This window comes from Petromyzon marinus, chromosome 4 (assembly GCF_048934315.1).
Source record: "Petromyzon marinus isolate PM22_M1 ecotype Great Lakes invasive population chromosome 4, UKy_Petmar_22M1.pri1.0, whole genome shotgun sequence".
NCBI lineage: Eukaryota > Metazoa > Chordata > Hyperoartia > Petromyzontiformes > Petromyzontidae > Petromyzon > Petromyzon marinus.
The window spans coordinates 20612081-20626786 of record NC_133670.1 but is presented as its reverse complement, the minus strand read 5'-3'; the positions used below and the strand labels follow the sequence as shown (position 1 = coordinate 20626786).

General features: G+C 54.0%; 1 long non-coding RNA gene across 1 annotated transcript in view; it reads right to left on the bottom strand.

Moving 5' to 3' along the window:
- LOC142910289 (uncharacterized) overlaps positions 1-14706 on the bottom strand; it is a 55446-nt gene that overhangs the window by 27246 nt on the left and 13494 nt on the right. The window contains exon 2 of the long non-coding RNA XR_012932828.1: positions 4213-4390. This is a non-coding gene — a long non-coding RNA (uncharacterized LOC142910289). The remainder of the gene's footprint in view (positions 1-4212; positions 4391-14706) is intronic.

Below are 14706 nucleotides of genomic sequence, written 5' to 3'. Positions count from 1 at the left end.
TCGCGAACAGCGCTTGCCCCAACAGTCTTATTACTTCTGTACGGGGGATCCTTGTCTTTGTGTGTGTGTGTTTGTTTACAACAGCGTATATGTCTCACAAACAAAATGACATACATTAGATGTATCCTTTTGTGCAACATAATGAATGGACACAGCACACGGTAATAGATGCACGTAGCAACACAGAGCCAGACGCAACCCTCCCTGGTAGCACGGTTAGACCGCTGGGGTCAGTGGCGCTTCCCCGCACGCTCAGGCAGGCACAGGCTAGACCATGCGCACACGAGCCTACGGAAACAACCAGTGTAACCCAACCAACTACCTGTGCGCGTGGCGCATAGGACACAACAAACGCACGGCACTTGATCAAATGGGACAAAAATGTCCGTGCGACACACAGATTAAAGTTTCATTTGAGCTGCTACAAAATTAAAAAAAAAAATTCTCCCCGTTTCGGCAATTTACGTTTTACATTTTCATAATAGCAACTTTCCCGGAAGGACAATATTTTTTTTTGTTAAAGACTTAATGTGCATTATGAGTATAATTACGAAATTATAATGCGCGTTAGCGTTCCGTTTAAAGATTTTGAATGCGTTGCACGCCGCGGACCTTAATAAAATTACGTTTTTGTGTATACGTAGCACTGTATATACGTAGCACTGCAGGTATTTTAATCACGTTAAACTGATGATGCGTTTAAGCCGTCGCCCGTTTTAACTAAAATCAATAAGCGCGCACCGTGGCGAACATGACGGTCTCAAACAAAAAAAACATTCCGAGCGATGCCCGTTGCGAGGGCAAATTGATTATAATGAAATAAACGATATCTTAATGCTTCGGATACATTCCGTTCATGACCAGGCGAACATTTACGGTTGATTAACGGCGCAGTTATTAAAACTCGCCAAAGGAAAGGGGGGAAGTTTTTATGAGACAGGATGATTTACAAATTACAATAAAACGCACACAAAGTCGGAGCGCCGCTAAGATGTAAAAACACTTTGCAGATTGCAATTTCCAGGGAGCGCGATTCCTCACGGAGCCCCCCCAACTCGCCTAGCGGGGGATGACAGCGCCGGCCTCACCGGAACCTCGCACCGCACCGAGCTCTCCCTCCTCTCCCTCCTCTTTTCCCTGCTCCTCTCCCTCCTCCTCCTCTTCTGCCTCTCTCTCTCCTCTACCCTCATCTTCCTCTCCCTGCTCATCTCCCTCCTCTTCCCTCATCTCCCTCCTCCTCTTCTGCCTCGCTCTCCTCTCCCTCATCTTCCTCTCCATCCTCCTCATCTCTCTCCTCCTCCTCTCCCCGCTCCTCTTCTGCCTCACTCTCCTCTCCCTTCTCTTCATCCTCCTCCTCCTCTCCCCAGTCCTCTCCCTCCTCCTCCCCTCTCCCCACGCGAGATGAAATGGCGCTGTCAGCTCTGTTTGCACAGCTTTCATTTCACAGCTCCGAGGGAAAGCGTACAAAAGTTACAACCTTCCGCACTCCCGCCCACCTTATTTTGTGATATTATCCCTTCACCGCTACATCCCTCTCCACCCCCCTCTCTCTCTCAAGCCCTCTCTTCTTCACCACTTGATGCTTTTCATTCTCTCCCCTTCTGTCTCTTTCCATTGTCTTAATTTCTAGATCCTTCTCTCCTCTCCCGCTGCCTCCCTCGCCGGGCTCCATTCCTCTCCCTAACCCTTGCTTGCCCCCTCCCCATCCCTCAACGTTTTGCGCGGTCTCTCCCCTCTCTCCCCGTCTCTCCGCGTCCCCACAGCACCCCCCCCCCCCTCTAAAAAAAACGTTCCTCTCGCTCTCATTCACCCTCATGCGCTGCTCGCCTTTCGAATTCTCTCCTAAAACGCAGCTCCAGCTGACGCCGTTATTCTAATTCTCTCATTACTGCCAGATGATTGCCGTGATTTGTTCCCGGGCAGTGTCTCCGAGTCCCACACAAAATAAACTCGTCGACTTAATTGCCGGGCCCACACCGCCCCGTAATAATAACAAGGGAGCGGTGGGGCCCGAGGCCCGCCCTCGTGACGACGCCGGGCTGCCTCATTACGGCGCCGTAATCTGCCCCTCGATGGCCCCGCAACGGCCCCCCCCCCCCCCCAGCGGACGCCTAATGAGTGCTTCCCTATCTTTTCCCGCACCCCCCCCCCCCCCACTTCGCGTTATTAATTGCTACACGGCTACCTCCCCCACCTTACCCACCCTCCCTACCTCCGGCAAATTGCAAATTATAAAGGGGGTCTTAAGGTCCTGTGACTGCCTAATTTGGGTTTTGTTATTTTCATTATTGCGTTTTTCTTTTTTTGGATCTCTTCCTTGACTTATTTTTGGAATTGTGGCATCGCCTTTTTTTTGCGTGCGTGTACTTGCCTCCAAGATCATAAATACAGACGATAGATTTTGAAATCGATATTCCCGTTAGTATTGCGCTCTGCAATCCCATTGGACGCACTTTCATCGTTTTTTCTTCTTCTTCTTCCAGTCGCCGATTCGTGACAGCGACGCGACTCCGTGCCCTGTCCTCTGGCAACGCTGCCGCCCCCCGCGAGAGTGACCGCTCGGCCTTGTGGGTAGACCCTGGGGCAGCCGTTGGCATGGGCCCTGTGGCAAGGAGTGCAACGAATGCTATGGCAGCCTCCTTTACGATTTCCCCTCCTCCTCTTCGCAGCCTGGCGCCTGGGGACCCTCCGACCCTGTGCGGTCCAAGTGCAGTTACACCGCCTGCACACTCGATAGCTACGCCACCGCTGGAATGGCGCGCGTGGAGCCAAGTGCCTCCTTGATGCTTCTTCGTGCAGCCCGAGTGAGATTCTGCAGAGGAGCGGGTGACAGCTTGGGAAAGGAAAGCATTTGAGCTGTGAATGTGGCCCAGAGACTCCCCTCCTGCCCACTCCCTCGCTGGTAATCAAATGTGGCCCCCCACCCCCGCTCACACCCCCCCCCCCACCCCCCTCACCATGCCACAGCCACACGCGAGATGCCCACCACTCGCTGGCCATAATCGCTTTTAACCGGACTCAGAGTCACGAATAACAACGCTCAGCAGCGCCATGCACGCTGCCGAGAGCTGCCGTGGATGTGCACAGCCAGCAACGTGTGTAGAATGTGAGCTTTAAATACAGAGATTGCACTGGGCAGATGGCGAGTAACTATTCAAACTTGTAAAATTAGACTCTTTTTATGGGGGAGGGGGGGGATAGTCTCAAAGGTCTAAACTGGAAAAGTCATCTCCTGCTTAATCTCGCGGAAGTTTCTGGTGGCGCCAGCGAATTTGGTTCTCACGAACACGGGTGTCTAAAAGTACTACGGAAATTCATTTAACAAAAAAAAAGTACTGCGCTAACTTAATACGGTGCAAAACATTTAATAACAGAACACAAGAGCGTGTAAAAAAAGTTCCTCAAGTCCTTTAAAGAAGCAAAAAGAATTCGAGTTGGCTACCCCGCTGCAAGCTGTTTAATTCAGTAAAACTTACAGTGACACCCTAACGAGCCATTTGCCAAAGCGTTAAGCCACGGGGCAGCGCCGTGTTTTAAACTCCTGAGAGGTGACACGCGTGTCGCGCAAGCCACGCGAGGAATATTTGAACGTTCCCAAGTTGTATCCCTCTCAATTCTTTGATGACAAAAAAAAACGCTCGCCCTTCTCTCCTTGCTCAGGAAAACAAAACAAAAAAGCCTCCACTAAAAAAAATTAGCAGCAATTTGCAGAGCACTCTGGGCTGTGAGGCGGGCAGACAAATTCACTCGATGTAAGAACCCTAATCACCTACAGAGTTCCATACGCAAATGAGCCTATTAAACCCGACCGCCGCCTTTCGCGGGCATTGCCAGCACAATGCGAGAGGATAATGGGGGAGTGGGGGGGGGATGTGGCGGTTTGGGCACATAATGGCGGCTGGAAAATCTTCATGCCACTTTATGATTACGTAAATGAACGGAGGCGGTGTGCTCGGGGCCAATTAAGGGTCCCGTGCAGGCGGGGGGGAGGGAGACGGAGGAGGCAACGTGGGCGGCACGGCTTCTCGCGGGGCTCATGGGACCCGGTGACCTCGTCCTTGACATGACCTCCAGACACGACCGCTCGTGACGCGACCGCCCGTGAGGCGACCTCCTGCGATACAACCTCCTCACATATAATCTTCTGAAACATAATCTCCCATCAAATGACATTTTCTACATCTCACGTGGCACAACTCTCACGACACAAACCTCAATAAAAGACCTCTTCTCAAATGACCTCCTCTGACATGACCTCTCATTACATGACCTCTTGTGACGCGACCTCCGCAGGCACGACCTCTCGTGACGCAGCGGTAAACAGCTTCTCCCTCGTCCGTTTTGGGGGCGAACGACGAAGCGAGTCGTTGTTAAAGCGTCACGGGGAAGTCTGCACACACACACAAACACGGGCCGGGGTGTCACGTGGTGGCGCAATCAATCATGGGAAGCGGCGTGCGGCCGGGACAGACTTTCGCACGGAGGTCGCGGGCAATGACAAGCCACCCTAGGCCGCCTGCGGTACCTGGCGCCGCCTGGGACGGGGATTATTTACGAACGTCGTAAAGTTTCCCCTTTTAACTTCATTGAGCCGTCTTATTACGCTGTTTATTGTCTATTTGAGAAACGAACTATAAATCATTAACATTGAGCCCGGGTAACATTCAGAGGCTAAGTCTGCAATTAAGTCGCGGGTTTGTCCTCGTTAGGCACGGTAATGTAGCCGTTGATGTGCTTAACTCAAGCGAGCGAGTGCCAGGAGAAGTTCATTAATCATCGCCGACTCTTGCCAAGGGTCTGCACGCCGCACTTCCAGCGCGCAGAACAACTTCGCTAATTGCTCCACTCAGAATACATGCCTCTGTTGATTCAACTAAGCAATTACCGTACAACCAACAATTGAAGGGGTTTTTTTTCCCCCCACCGAACGGCGTGCCGCGGACGAGTTACGCCGGTGACGAACGCTCGCGTCTCTGCGCGGCCTCGTGATTATTTAGCACCCTCCCCCCACCACCCCGTGCCGGCGAGGACCGGCGCGGGCGTGAGGGTTCCGAGGGCCGAATCCGGCGTTCGCGGGGGGGCCGTAGCGTTCGCCGTGAAGCGGGGGTCACCGCGCGGCGTTCCACGGCTCAAATTAGCGGCGGCTAATTCGATAGTGAATTGCTCGCTCTGCGGAGGGCCGCGCACACTTCGTCAACGGCACCCTCTTTCTGCGCGCGTTTCCCCGGCGCACGCGCGCAGCGGCGCTTGCCGTCCGCGAGACGCGAAACCTCTTTGATGGGAGCGACGGGCGCAGGGTTTGCCACGCGTGGAACTCGGCACAGGATTCATCGCAGAGGCGAACGTCCCCGTATCCATAATATAGGTTATTTTTGGTGTTGTAGCGCGTAAGTATGAATGTGTCGTTTAACCCGCCACCGCCCGATGCAGCCAATTAGTAAAGGTTTGTCACGGATACAAAACGTGCCGATTAGCTACTACTTCAGCACACCTGTGTGTTGGAGAGTATAACCCACGACATTTACAATGTAAGTGACTAATTGGCACGTTTTGTTTACGTGACAAACGTAACTAATTGGCTGTGTCGGGTGGTGGCGGGTTAACAACACATTCGTATTTACGCGATCTAACCCAAAAAAAACATTATCAACAATATTGATGGCGAAAGCCTACTACTGCCTGCTAAGCTGTCCCGGTTTGCTGTCCCTTCACGCCGCCTCTCTCTAGGGAGTGCACGGCGCGCAAGGGAGTGGAAATTGCAGAGAGATGAAAAAATAAATTTCGGACGAAAAATTCCATCGACGGGCACGGCGAGTTATTGCGCGCTTGGAAAGCAAAACGAGTCGCGGGCAACCCCCCACCCCCACTACTCCCCCCCTCCACCCCCCACCCCCACTACTCCCGCCCACCCCCACTACCCCCCACCCCCCCCCGCGCACCACGGCGACTACCGTCGCGGAGTTGAGCTCTTTAGCGTTCATTACAGCGACTGCATAATTGAGTGTAATAAACACCCAGTGGCAGCCAATAAATCGCAGCCATCATTCATTAAGGACGGCGAAACTGGGACTTTAGCGTTAAAGAGTTTCCTGACGAGAGTGCTGAGGGATGGCGAGCGTGGGGGCGGTGAGGCGGTGGCGAGCGCAGCCCTGCATGGCAAGACGCGGGGAAGATATCTGCGCAAGGATCCGTAACGCAAGGGACTCGCCAAGAACATCCTCCTTCGCCAAAGCGAAGTCGTTTCATCCTCTGCGTATTTCGACAGCCAATCACGGGGCCTTTTGCACCGTACGTAGCTAACGGTGCTAATCGGAGGTGCTGTGAGAAGGACAACAAACTAAACTAAAAAAATAAGTCTCAAGAAATTAGTGTTTCAATTTAGATTTGAACGTGCATAGCTCAAGTGGCTTCCTAATATCGGAAGGAACAGCGTTCCAGACGGCCGCAGAAGCGCGTCTGGAAGCGCACGATGCAGTGACCGTCTTTGTTCGGTGGCTAGCCAAAAGCCACTGCGAGGATGACAGGAGTCCGCGCGATGGTTGATGCTCCTTGACGAGAACATTCCCGCGAATCCACGAAGCAAATCAGCGTCTCACGACGTTTGGCCGCCAACCCGTCCGGAGATGAAATTCCTCCCGTAGCATCTTTCTTGAAGAGAACTTTCCTTAGCGATACTTGTTTAGGTGCCGAGTCTAAATCCCAACCGCCGCAGTGAGCGTTTGGAAGAAGCGAGCAGCAGGGTTCACGACACGTGGCGCGACCCAGCACCCCCCCCCTCACTCACGGGGGGGGGGGGGGGGTGGGGGACTATTCATCGACCCCCTCCAATGGCTAACTTACGGTCATTCAGGACACCGCGAGAGTTTGGTTTGCTGCTGTAACGTTGATATCATCAGAGTTACACACGCGTACATAACCCCCCTCCCACCTCAATCAAAGTACAATCTTCCTATTCAATCATCAAAACAAGGAAAAAATGTGACCGCTTCATTATTTATTTACGAAGTTGCTATCAACATTGTCCCCGTTTATTCCACTCAAAGCGACCCGGCGCTAGCCAATGCGAAGCGGCTTGCACAGCCCCTCGGCGATCGTTGTTTGCAGCCCGTTCACACCATATTAGGGAGCAAACCTTAACGCCACAGGTAACTGCAAACTGAGGAAATATTTTTTTTTAAATGCCAAAAATTCAAATACCTTGTCACGAACATCATCGACCATTTGGTAGCCGAGTTGGTACTTATTGTCCTTGTCACTGAGAAATTGCCGTTCAGTATTTGCAACGCTCTTTCAGGAAATATTTCAAGAGGCAAAAAAAAAGACAGAAAACGAGCACGGCAGATGATTGCATTATCCACACGGCCTCGTGGCATACTTATTACAGAAATCAGGCCTTGCCATTTTTTGCACTTCTTAGTAAAGGCAAAAACACCCCCCCCCCCTCCACCAAAAAAAAAACCCCACGAACAAAACACATGTGTGTCCAGTAGCGCCGTGCTGGAGTGCTCTGGAGCGTGACGGGAGTGGGCATTCTGAGCGGCTCTGTAATTGACAGCCGAGTGGCAGCTGAGTGGCGGGCGACGGTGGTTGAGTGGCGGGTGGTGGTGGGAGCCTGCTGCCCCGATCCTCCTACGCGGTCAAGAGCTGTCACTTGCCCAGGCCGCAACAAGGGCGGCCGCGGCAGGGCCTGACAAAGCCTGGAAGGGGCCCACGTGGGCAAGCCCTGCGAGACACCGGCCTCGATCCCCTCCAACTCCCGTACCCCACATCCCCCACCACCATCCCCCCCCCCACCCTCTCCGGACGTCCGCACGACGTCAACGTCGCATTGGGTTTCCGACCACGATGACTGCGCGCACAAGCGGGGCATTCACGCTGACCGTGGCGCCTATTATGGCCGCGGACGGACGATTTCGTGCGTGTCTCAGCACGTCGCTCAAAGCGTTCCCACACGACGGCGCGCCGCCGCCGGGTGTCCGTCTGTTGACTGATGGACGGGTTGCGATACCGCGTCGTTTCAAAGAGCTGAAGGGGTTTGCGCCCCCCCCCCACCGACCCCCCCCCCTCCACTGCCACCCCCAGAGTTAGTTGTGCAATGGATGTGTGAGTTAAAGAGCAGCCGGGCTTTGCTCGGGGTTTCATTGGGGCTGTGCTTGAGTTGGGGGTGGGGGGTGGCCGGGGGTGGCGGGGGGGGAGGCAGTCGAGTAGCGGTTGCGGCGAGGGCCGACGCCACACTCGGCAAAATCTGGCACGGCCAAGAGGTCTCCTCCCAGATGATGCTGGAGCTATAAAATACATTTTAGTGAAAACAAACGCGAGAGGAAGTGCGAGGCTACGAGGAGGAGCGATGAGGCCTGCAGTTGGTGGGGGGGGGGGCGGGAGCCAGGTTGTGGATGTGGTGGATGCAGGCTCGGGGATGACTCATTCCTGGGCAGCCGCGGCCTCGAGGGGATATTGTCGGGGAGGACGTTCGCTGAAAACGAGGCTTCTTCTTCATCGTCCTCCGTGCCTTCGGAAAGCACGGCGCCGGCGTAGGGATCTGCCAGCAGGCGGACGCGCGCATCCGCGCGTCCGCCCGTGCGCAAAATGCCCCTCGCTCACCCGCTCCCCTCCCGCTGCACGCTTGCTGCTGTCATTCACCGCCTCCCCAGCCAGCCATCCGGCTTCCCAGTTAATTAAAACATGTAAAATATATTCGCGCGGTCTAGCGGCATCATTAATTTCCCGAGTCCATTAATATTTCCATTTTCAGAAGATAATTGAAGCTGCCTACCCACGGTAGGTATAAAGCGCAGTTGGCTGAGGACTGCCGGGGACGCGTGGCAATTGAAAATCCCGGCTGAGCACTTACGGCTGTCAAACCATGAAAGCGGGACGTCATTCTCACCAACGCGCCATATTTCTCTAATTAGACAGAACCCACCAGAAATAATTTACAGCGAGTTAATTCCGAGCTTTAAAAAAAAAAGAATCAAACCAAAAAAATCCTCACCCCGAAAGAAAAAGCAACACAAGAAGAAAAGACCGTGGCAATCAAAACGCTATGCAAATGCTTTGAGAGGGGGGAAAAGTTTTTAAATTGTCCTTTTAACCCCGGCAGTAGCAGTTTGTTTTTGGGTTTTTTTCCTCTTCTCTTTCCTAGAGAGACGTGACTGCAGTCACAAAGAGGCCACGCGGGCGAAGAGTCGTCGCACAAGACCCCCCCCACCCCACCCCGATGGAAATTGGGAGCGCACGCAACGGAATGCTGAGGCGAGGGGGGGGTGTTAACTATAATTCGTCAGAAAAAAAAACGCGGAAAATTAGGGCGCTCGCATTTAAAAATGCGCAACGTACGTATTAAAGCATCCCGCCATTAGACATTTATTTGCGAAGCTTAACGCGCTGCAAATATTTCACAAGTGCGACACGGGGTGGGGGGGGGTGAGGGGCAGTGGGGGGGGGGAGAAGTCCCCATTAAGAAAACAGGGATTGTGTCACATGGGCAATGTCTACAGCAGAGATGGAAATGCGTCGCGGTGCGGGTCACCCGCAGTACGATGCGAGCTCCTTCGCTCCATCACACCGCCACCCCGGCCGCCCCCCGCACACGCTCATGCAAGGGGCGGTCGGGCGAGTTCGTCGCACGGCCAGCAGCGCTCCGCGCAGCGGCCTCATGGTTGCACCGCCACCGCCGAGTTTGCCTCTGTGCACACGCGTGTGTGTCGCGTGTGCGTGTCGCGTGCGCGTGTCGTGTGTGTGTGTGTCGTGTGTGCGTGTCGTGTGTGCGTGCGCAGGCGTGGTACTGGCCACCCACCGCCTTGTGTGCCGTGCCCACCTTCAGAGGTGCTCGCGAACAGCACTTGCACAAAGTCTGTCGAAGATATATGGGGGATCTTTGTCTTTGCGCGCGTGTGCGCCGGGTGACGCAGTTGTTAGCCCACTGGCGTTACGAACCCGGCGACCTGATTTCGATTCCAGGTCATGGCCAACACCGGTGACGATTTTAATTAACCGGTGCTGGGCCTCCCCGAGGTCGAATGAGCCTCAAATGAGTACCTGGTGCGGTGTGCAAACATCTCCACTAGAGGAGACAAACGCGGTCGGGCGTGGTGCTGCTGGCCAACCGCCCCCTCCTGTGCCGTTCCAGTTTTCATAGGTGCTCGCTAACAGCACTTGCCCCAATGGTCTGTTAAGGCTACATGTGGGATCTTTGTCTTAGTTTTATTGTGCTGGGTGAGAACCCGAACAGCCTTCTTGATTTCACCGTTGCCACATATGACATGCGGGCGCCGCTAGGTCAGGGGTCAGCAAGCTGTGGTTCCGGTGCAGTTCATGAAATGTAGATTTTTTTTTACCGAATTCGAAAAAAAATGGCTCTTCTTTATTATTTTGGTCGCCGAACCCTACGCTGGGTGGATCGTAACACCGCAAAAGTGTGAGAGACAACCTGTCCAGGTCTTCAACCAGCAGTGGACCGATCAAGATGATGATGATCATGATGCAGCCATTTGTGCGTGCGTGCGTGTGGGCGAGTGAGTACGCAGGCGAGTGCACTTGTGTTCCCTTGAGTAAAGGACACTGTGGACGCTCGATGCCGTGCAGGCTCAGCAAGCAGTGAAAAGCCGGAGTGCAACTGTGCACACGTTCCAGCGCTTCAAGTGCGCACGTCAGCACCACTGAGATCTCTCAGATGCACGGCGCTGCGTCCGTGGTTGTGACCGCCCCAAGGCATGCGGCCTGGAGTTTGTGCAATTGAATTTACCAGTCTGAGAAGCATGTTTATGTTAATTTGCGAATTAATCATATGATGTGCAGGAATGAATATTATTTGTGTTCCAAGTGTCCCATGCTCAAGTGAGTGTGCTGTGGTGCTCATGTATTTCTGCTGGCCCAGAGCCGGTGTTGGATAATTTCATGGTATTATGGCAGGGACTAGTGTCCCCACGGAACGATCGCTTGCAGCTTCTCACGAACATAGGTCCCAACGTCAAACTTCACATCGGTCGACCACTCGATTTCATGTGGCAAAGGCGCACATCTTCTGCTCGCAGCCCTGAGCCAGCGGTGGAAATTCCGCATTCATATGGTGGGGGCCAGCCTCTCACCAGGACAACCAACCTTCTTGGTTCTTTCGGTAAAGTCACGTAGAATTGTTTTATTTTTATTATTTTATTTCAATTCTACGTGACTTTACCGAAAGAACAAAGAAGATGAATCCCTGCAGTCATGAAAGCTTTAAATCGAAAAGGGCAACCAATGTTGACTTCCCCACAAAGTGAAGCCAATTTTATTGATCACCCCCCCCCCCCCCCCAAGGAATAAAGATGTGTTGAAACGGGACTCCCGACGAAGATTTTAACTCATGCCCTGATTGCGAGCCGAGCAGAATGCTGGCATAAGGGTGCGGCAGCGAAATGTTCCACGTTATTAAGGCCGAACGAGTCTCTCGAATCAGCCCATTTGTGAGTCGTCTGTGCAGAAATACATGAGCACCACGTTGCATCGCACGGAGAGATCGCAAGTGCCAGGCGCCACGAGCCCCGACACGCCGCACCATCGTCTTCCGCGTGACGATCGCGATCGCCACGTCGCTTTTTCGCGCGCGCACACCGAGCGGCAATCACCAAAGTGTCCAAACGAGTTCCCCCTGCTCAGTATCTTCCCCACCCTGTCCCCGTGTAATCGCGGGCGGCAATTTCACAAAAAGGATTACCGCGGATAACAAACGCGGGGCTCCCGCCCCTCGCCGAGCAATAAACTTTCATCTCGTGTTTCTTTCAGCCCTGACATTATCTGGCTAATGGTAGCAGTCGGGGCTGCCGCGGGAGGTGATAAAAAGAAAATAACTTTGCGCGCAAGATCATCTTCGCGGTGACAAACCGCGGAACCTTCCTGAAATACGATCGGGCAATTAACCCACCTCCAGCGCAGCGCCAGTTGACCTTTGCAAACGTAATTTGTTACAGAGTAAAATTCCCGTAATTAAAATCTTAGCTCACCGCTATTTTGTTCTGCCGAAGGCTTCGTCCCCTTCATGTCCCTTCTGCTGGTGGAGGCCGGGGGTGGCGTGGGGGGGGGAGCGAGAGGGTGGTTGGGGGGGGGCGGACGTCGCCCCGGCAGTCCCTACACATCACGAAGCGTGCCTCGTGGCAAGCGGCGCGAGAAGCATTGTTCAAATGACAAGACATTTAAATTACAAGCGGGCGCACTTGGAAACGCTTTATACTTCCGGGGGGGGAAGGTGGACTCGTCCCATTTGTCAGCGCGCTGCTACTCGCCCGCTACGTCGTGTGCCCGTTTTTTGCTGCCATCGCTGTGAGGGTGTGGCGATTAAGAGGCTCATTTTTTTTTCTCTCCAAAGGTGGCAGGGATCACCTTTTTAAAGTTGCGTCCGCTATTCGCAGCGATCTCTCACGGTAAACGCACCGCCGCGATTTACGCCTCGCTGCTACTCCCGAGAATAACAAAAAGAACCCAGCTTGGTGGATGTGGCATCTCGAAGCGCAGAGGCGTCCATCAATTGCGATCCGCGTCAGTCAACGCGCGAACATGCAGCGTCGTTTTTCCTGCAGGATTTTTTTTTTCTTCCCTCCTTGCCTTCGTGAAAATTCCTCATTGCATTTCACGCCCCGGTGAAATAACACAAAATTGGAAATCGCGTCGCGTTGCGCCAAAAGTTCGGTGAGCCATAACTTCGTCCGCGCGGAGTCCACGTCTCATGTCGGGGTCCTTAATCTGCTTACTCCGCGGAGTATCGCTTCAGAGGGAATCTGTGATTAAAATCACGAACATCCCCCGCCGCCGCCCCCCCCTCCCCCCGGCAAAAAAGCAAGAACACGCCCGTAATCACAATCAATTGCGAGCTGCAGGCATGCATTAAAGGTTTGTCTCCCAGATCAGCACAAAAAGCAAAGCTTTGTCACAGCCGACACGGGTTGTGACGGAAAAGCTAAATCTGATGTTGCTGCCGCTCCCCGTAGCCGCAAGGCAATTTAAAGGCGGCTGACAGGTCTATTAATACGGAGGATGCTGCGTAAACACAAGCGGGTGATAACGGGCAGAATGAGAGAGCAGCGTCGGAAAAAATTGGCCGGCAAATCGAGTCGCCAAATTTGTCCGGGTGTTTCACCGGAACGGGGCTCATTGTCGCTCACGAAGCCAAGAAGGAAGCGATGCCTCTCCTACACCGGGGTGTACACCTTTGCACGGAAGCCTGCACGCGATGTACCTCGCCCCACGCGGTACGTACGGCGTACGCCTTGCTACGTTGAAATAGTGCGAGCCCCGGCATGCACGCGACGACGAATGCGATAAATGTCTACGTTTATACAAACCAGCAGTTTGGGCTTCTTGTCTCCATTGACGAATCCTGGGGCAGGAGTGGAAATTCCTCATCCCCATGACACGGTGCCAAGTCTGCTGCACGGCATGATCACTGTCAACTTACCACAAAATCGTACTCGTTTTAGTGACTCTGGAGGGACGCGATAGCCTCAGTCGGACCCTGACCCAGGATTTGTATTCGCAACCTTCAGCTGCTCTGGTCACAGTACCGGAGGGCAGAGTTCACCATCCGCAACAACAACAGCAACAGCTGGCCACTCGCAGCACAACCACAGCCAGGGCAGCCGTCTCCTCCTCAGTGCAGGCAACGCCACACGTTGGCCAGTGGCTTGATTTCAGCCGGGCCTGTCCATGTCAATGACCTGCAAATAAAATTTACGTAGACGGGCACACCACCACCAGGAATGCCTCTCTCTATGGCTGTGGCTCCGAGTCAGGTGCCACCTTTAGTCCACCGGTATCCAGGAATTATAATCCTGTGCAAATTCAAATACAGAGTATGGACTTCTCCTCTATGGAAACCCCCCCCGCCCACGACACGGAAACGCGGTGGAAAACACGTGGAGCACCCGACGTGGGCGGCGGTGGGGGTAGTGGAGGCGGGGGAGGGGTGAATGGGGGGGGGGGAGCCTCAGTCCCTACTTTAAGACAAGCGGAGTGGACGAGCCACCCCCCCTCAACGCGGCCTCGCTGCTGCCACGGGCCCCTCCGTGGCATCGCAGTAACAACAAGAGGCGTGTCTCGCTGGGGTAATGAGAACCTCGGTGGGGGCGAGGGGGGGGGGACCCTTGAACCCTGGGAGCCAGGCTCTCGGGCTCCACAGTGTCCCAGCGACCTGGGAGGGGGGGGGGTGGTGGTCAGACTTGAACCACGGATGTGGCGCCGGCGGCGGCGTTTCTCTCCGGACAGCTTGCCGGCTCCACCTGGGTGGCGGCTCGTGATTCATGGGGCTCTTGACGAGCGAAATCCGTCAGCATCCGATTATGCGCACGTGACATCCCCCCACCAAAATATCCACCCGTCGTAAAGTGCCACCGCCATCATCATCATTATCGTCACTGAGGGGCCAACCACCTTCCTTTTGACTCGGCCTGTTTCCACCACCCCCCTCTCACCTAACTGGTGAAACGTTTGCTCGTTCATTTGACCCTTTGAGCAAAGTGCCGCTGCCGCCGCGTAGATTACGATCCAAATAACATGGAGATGTGTCAGAAAAGGGGAAGGTGGCCACTTGACCCTTTCAGGCTGGAGCTCTTTTGAGAGAACGTATTTGAAGAATTTTTTTTTAAATCACATCATCCTGGACAACACGCATGACTGCGCTAAGGGCGGTCAGGTGTGTAAGGGGGTGCCACGGTGGTGATATGTTAACTACCTCAC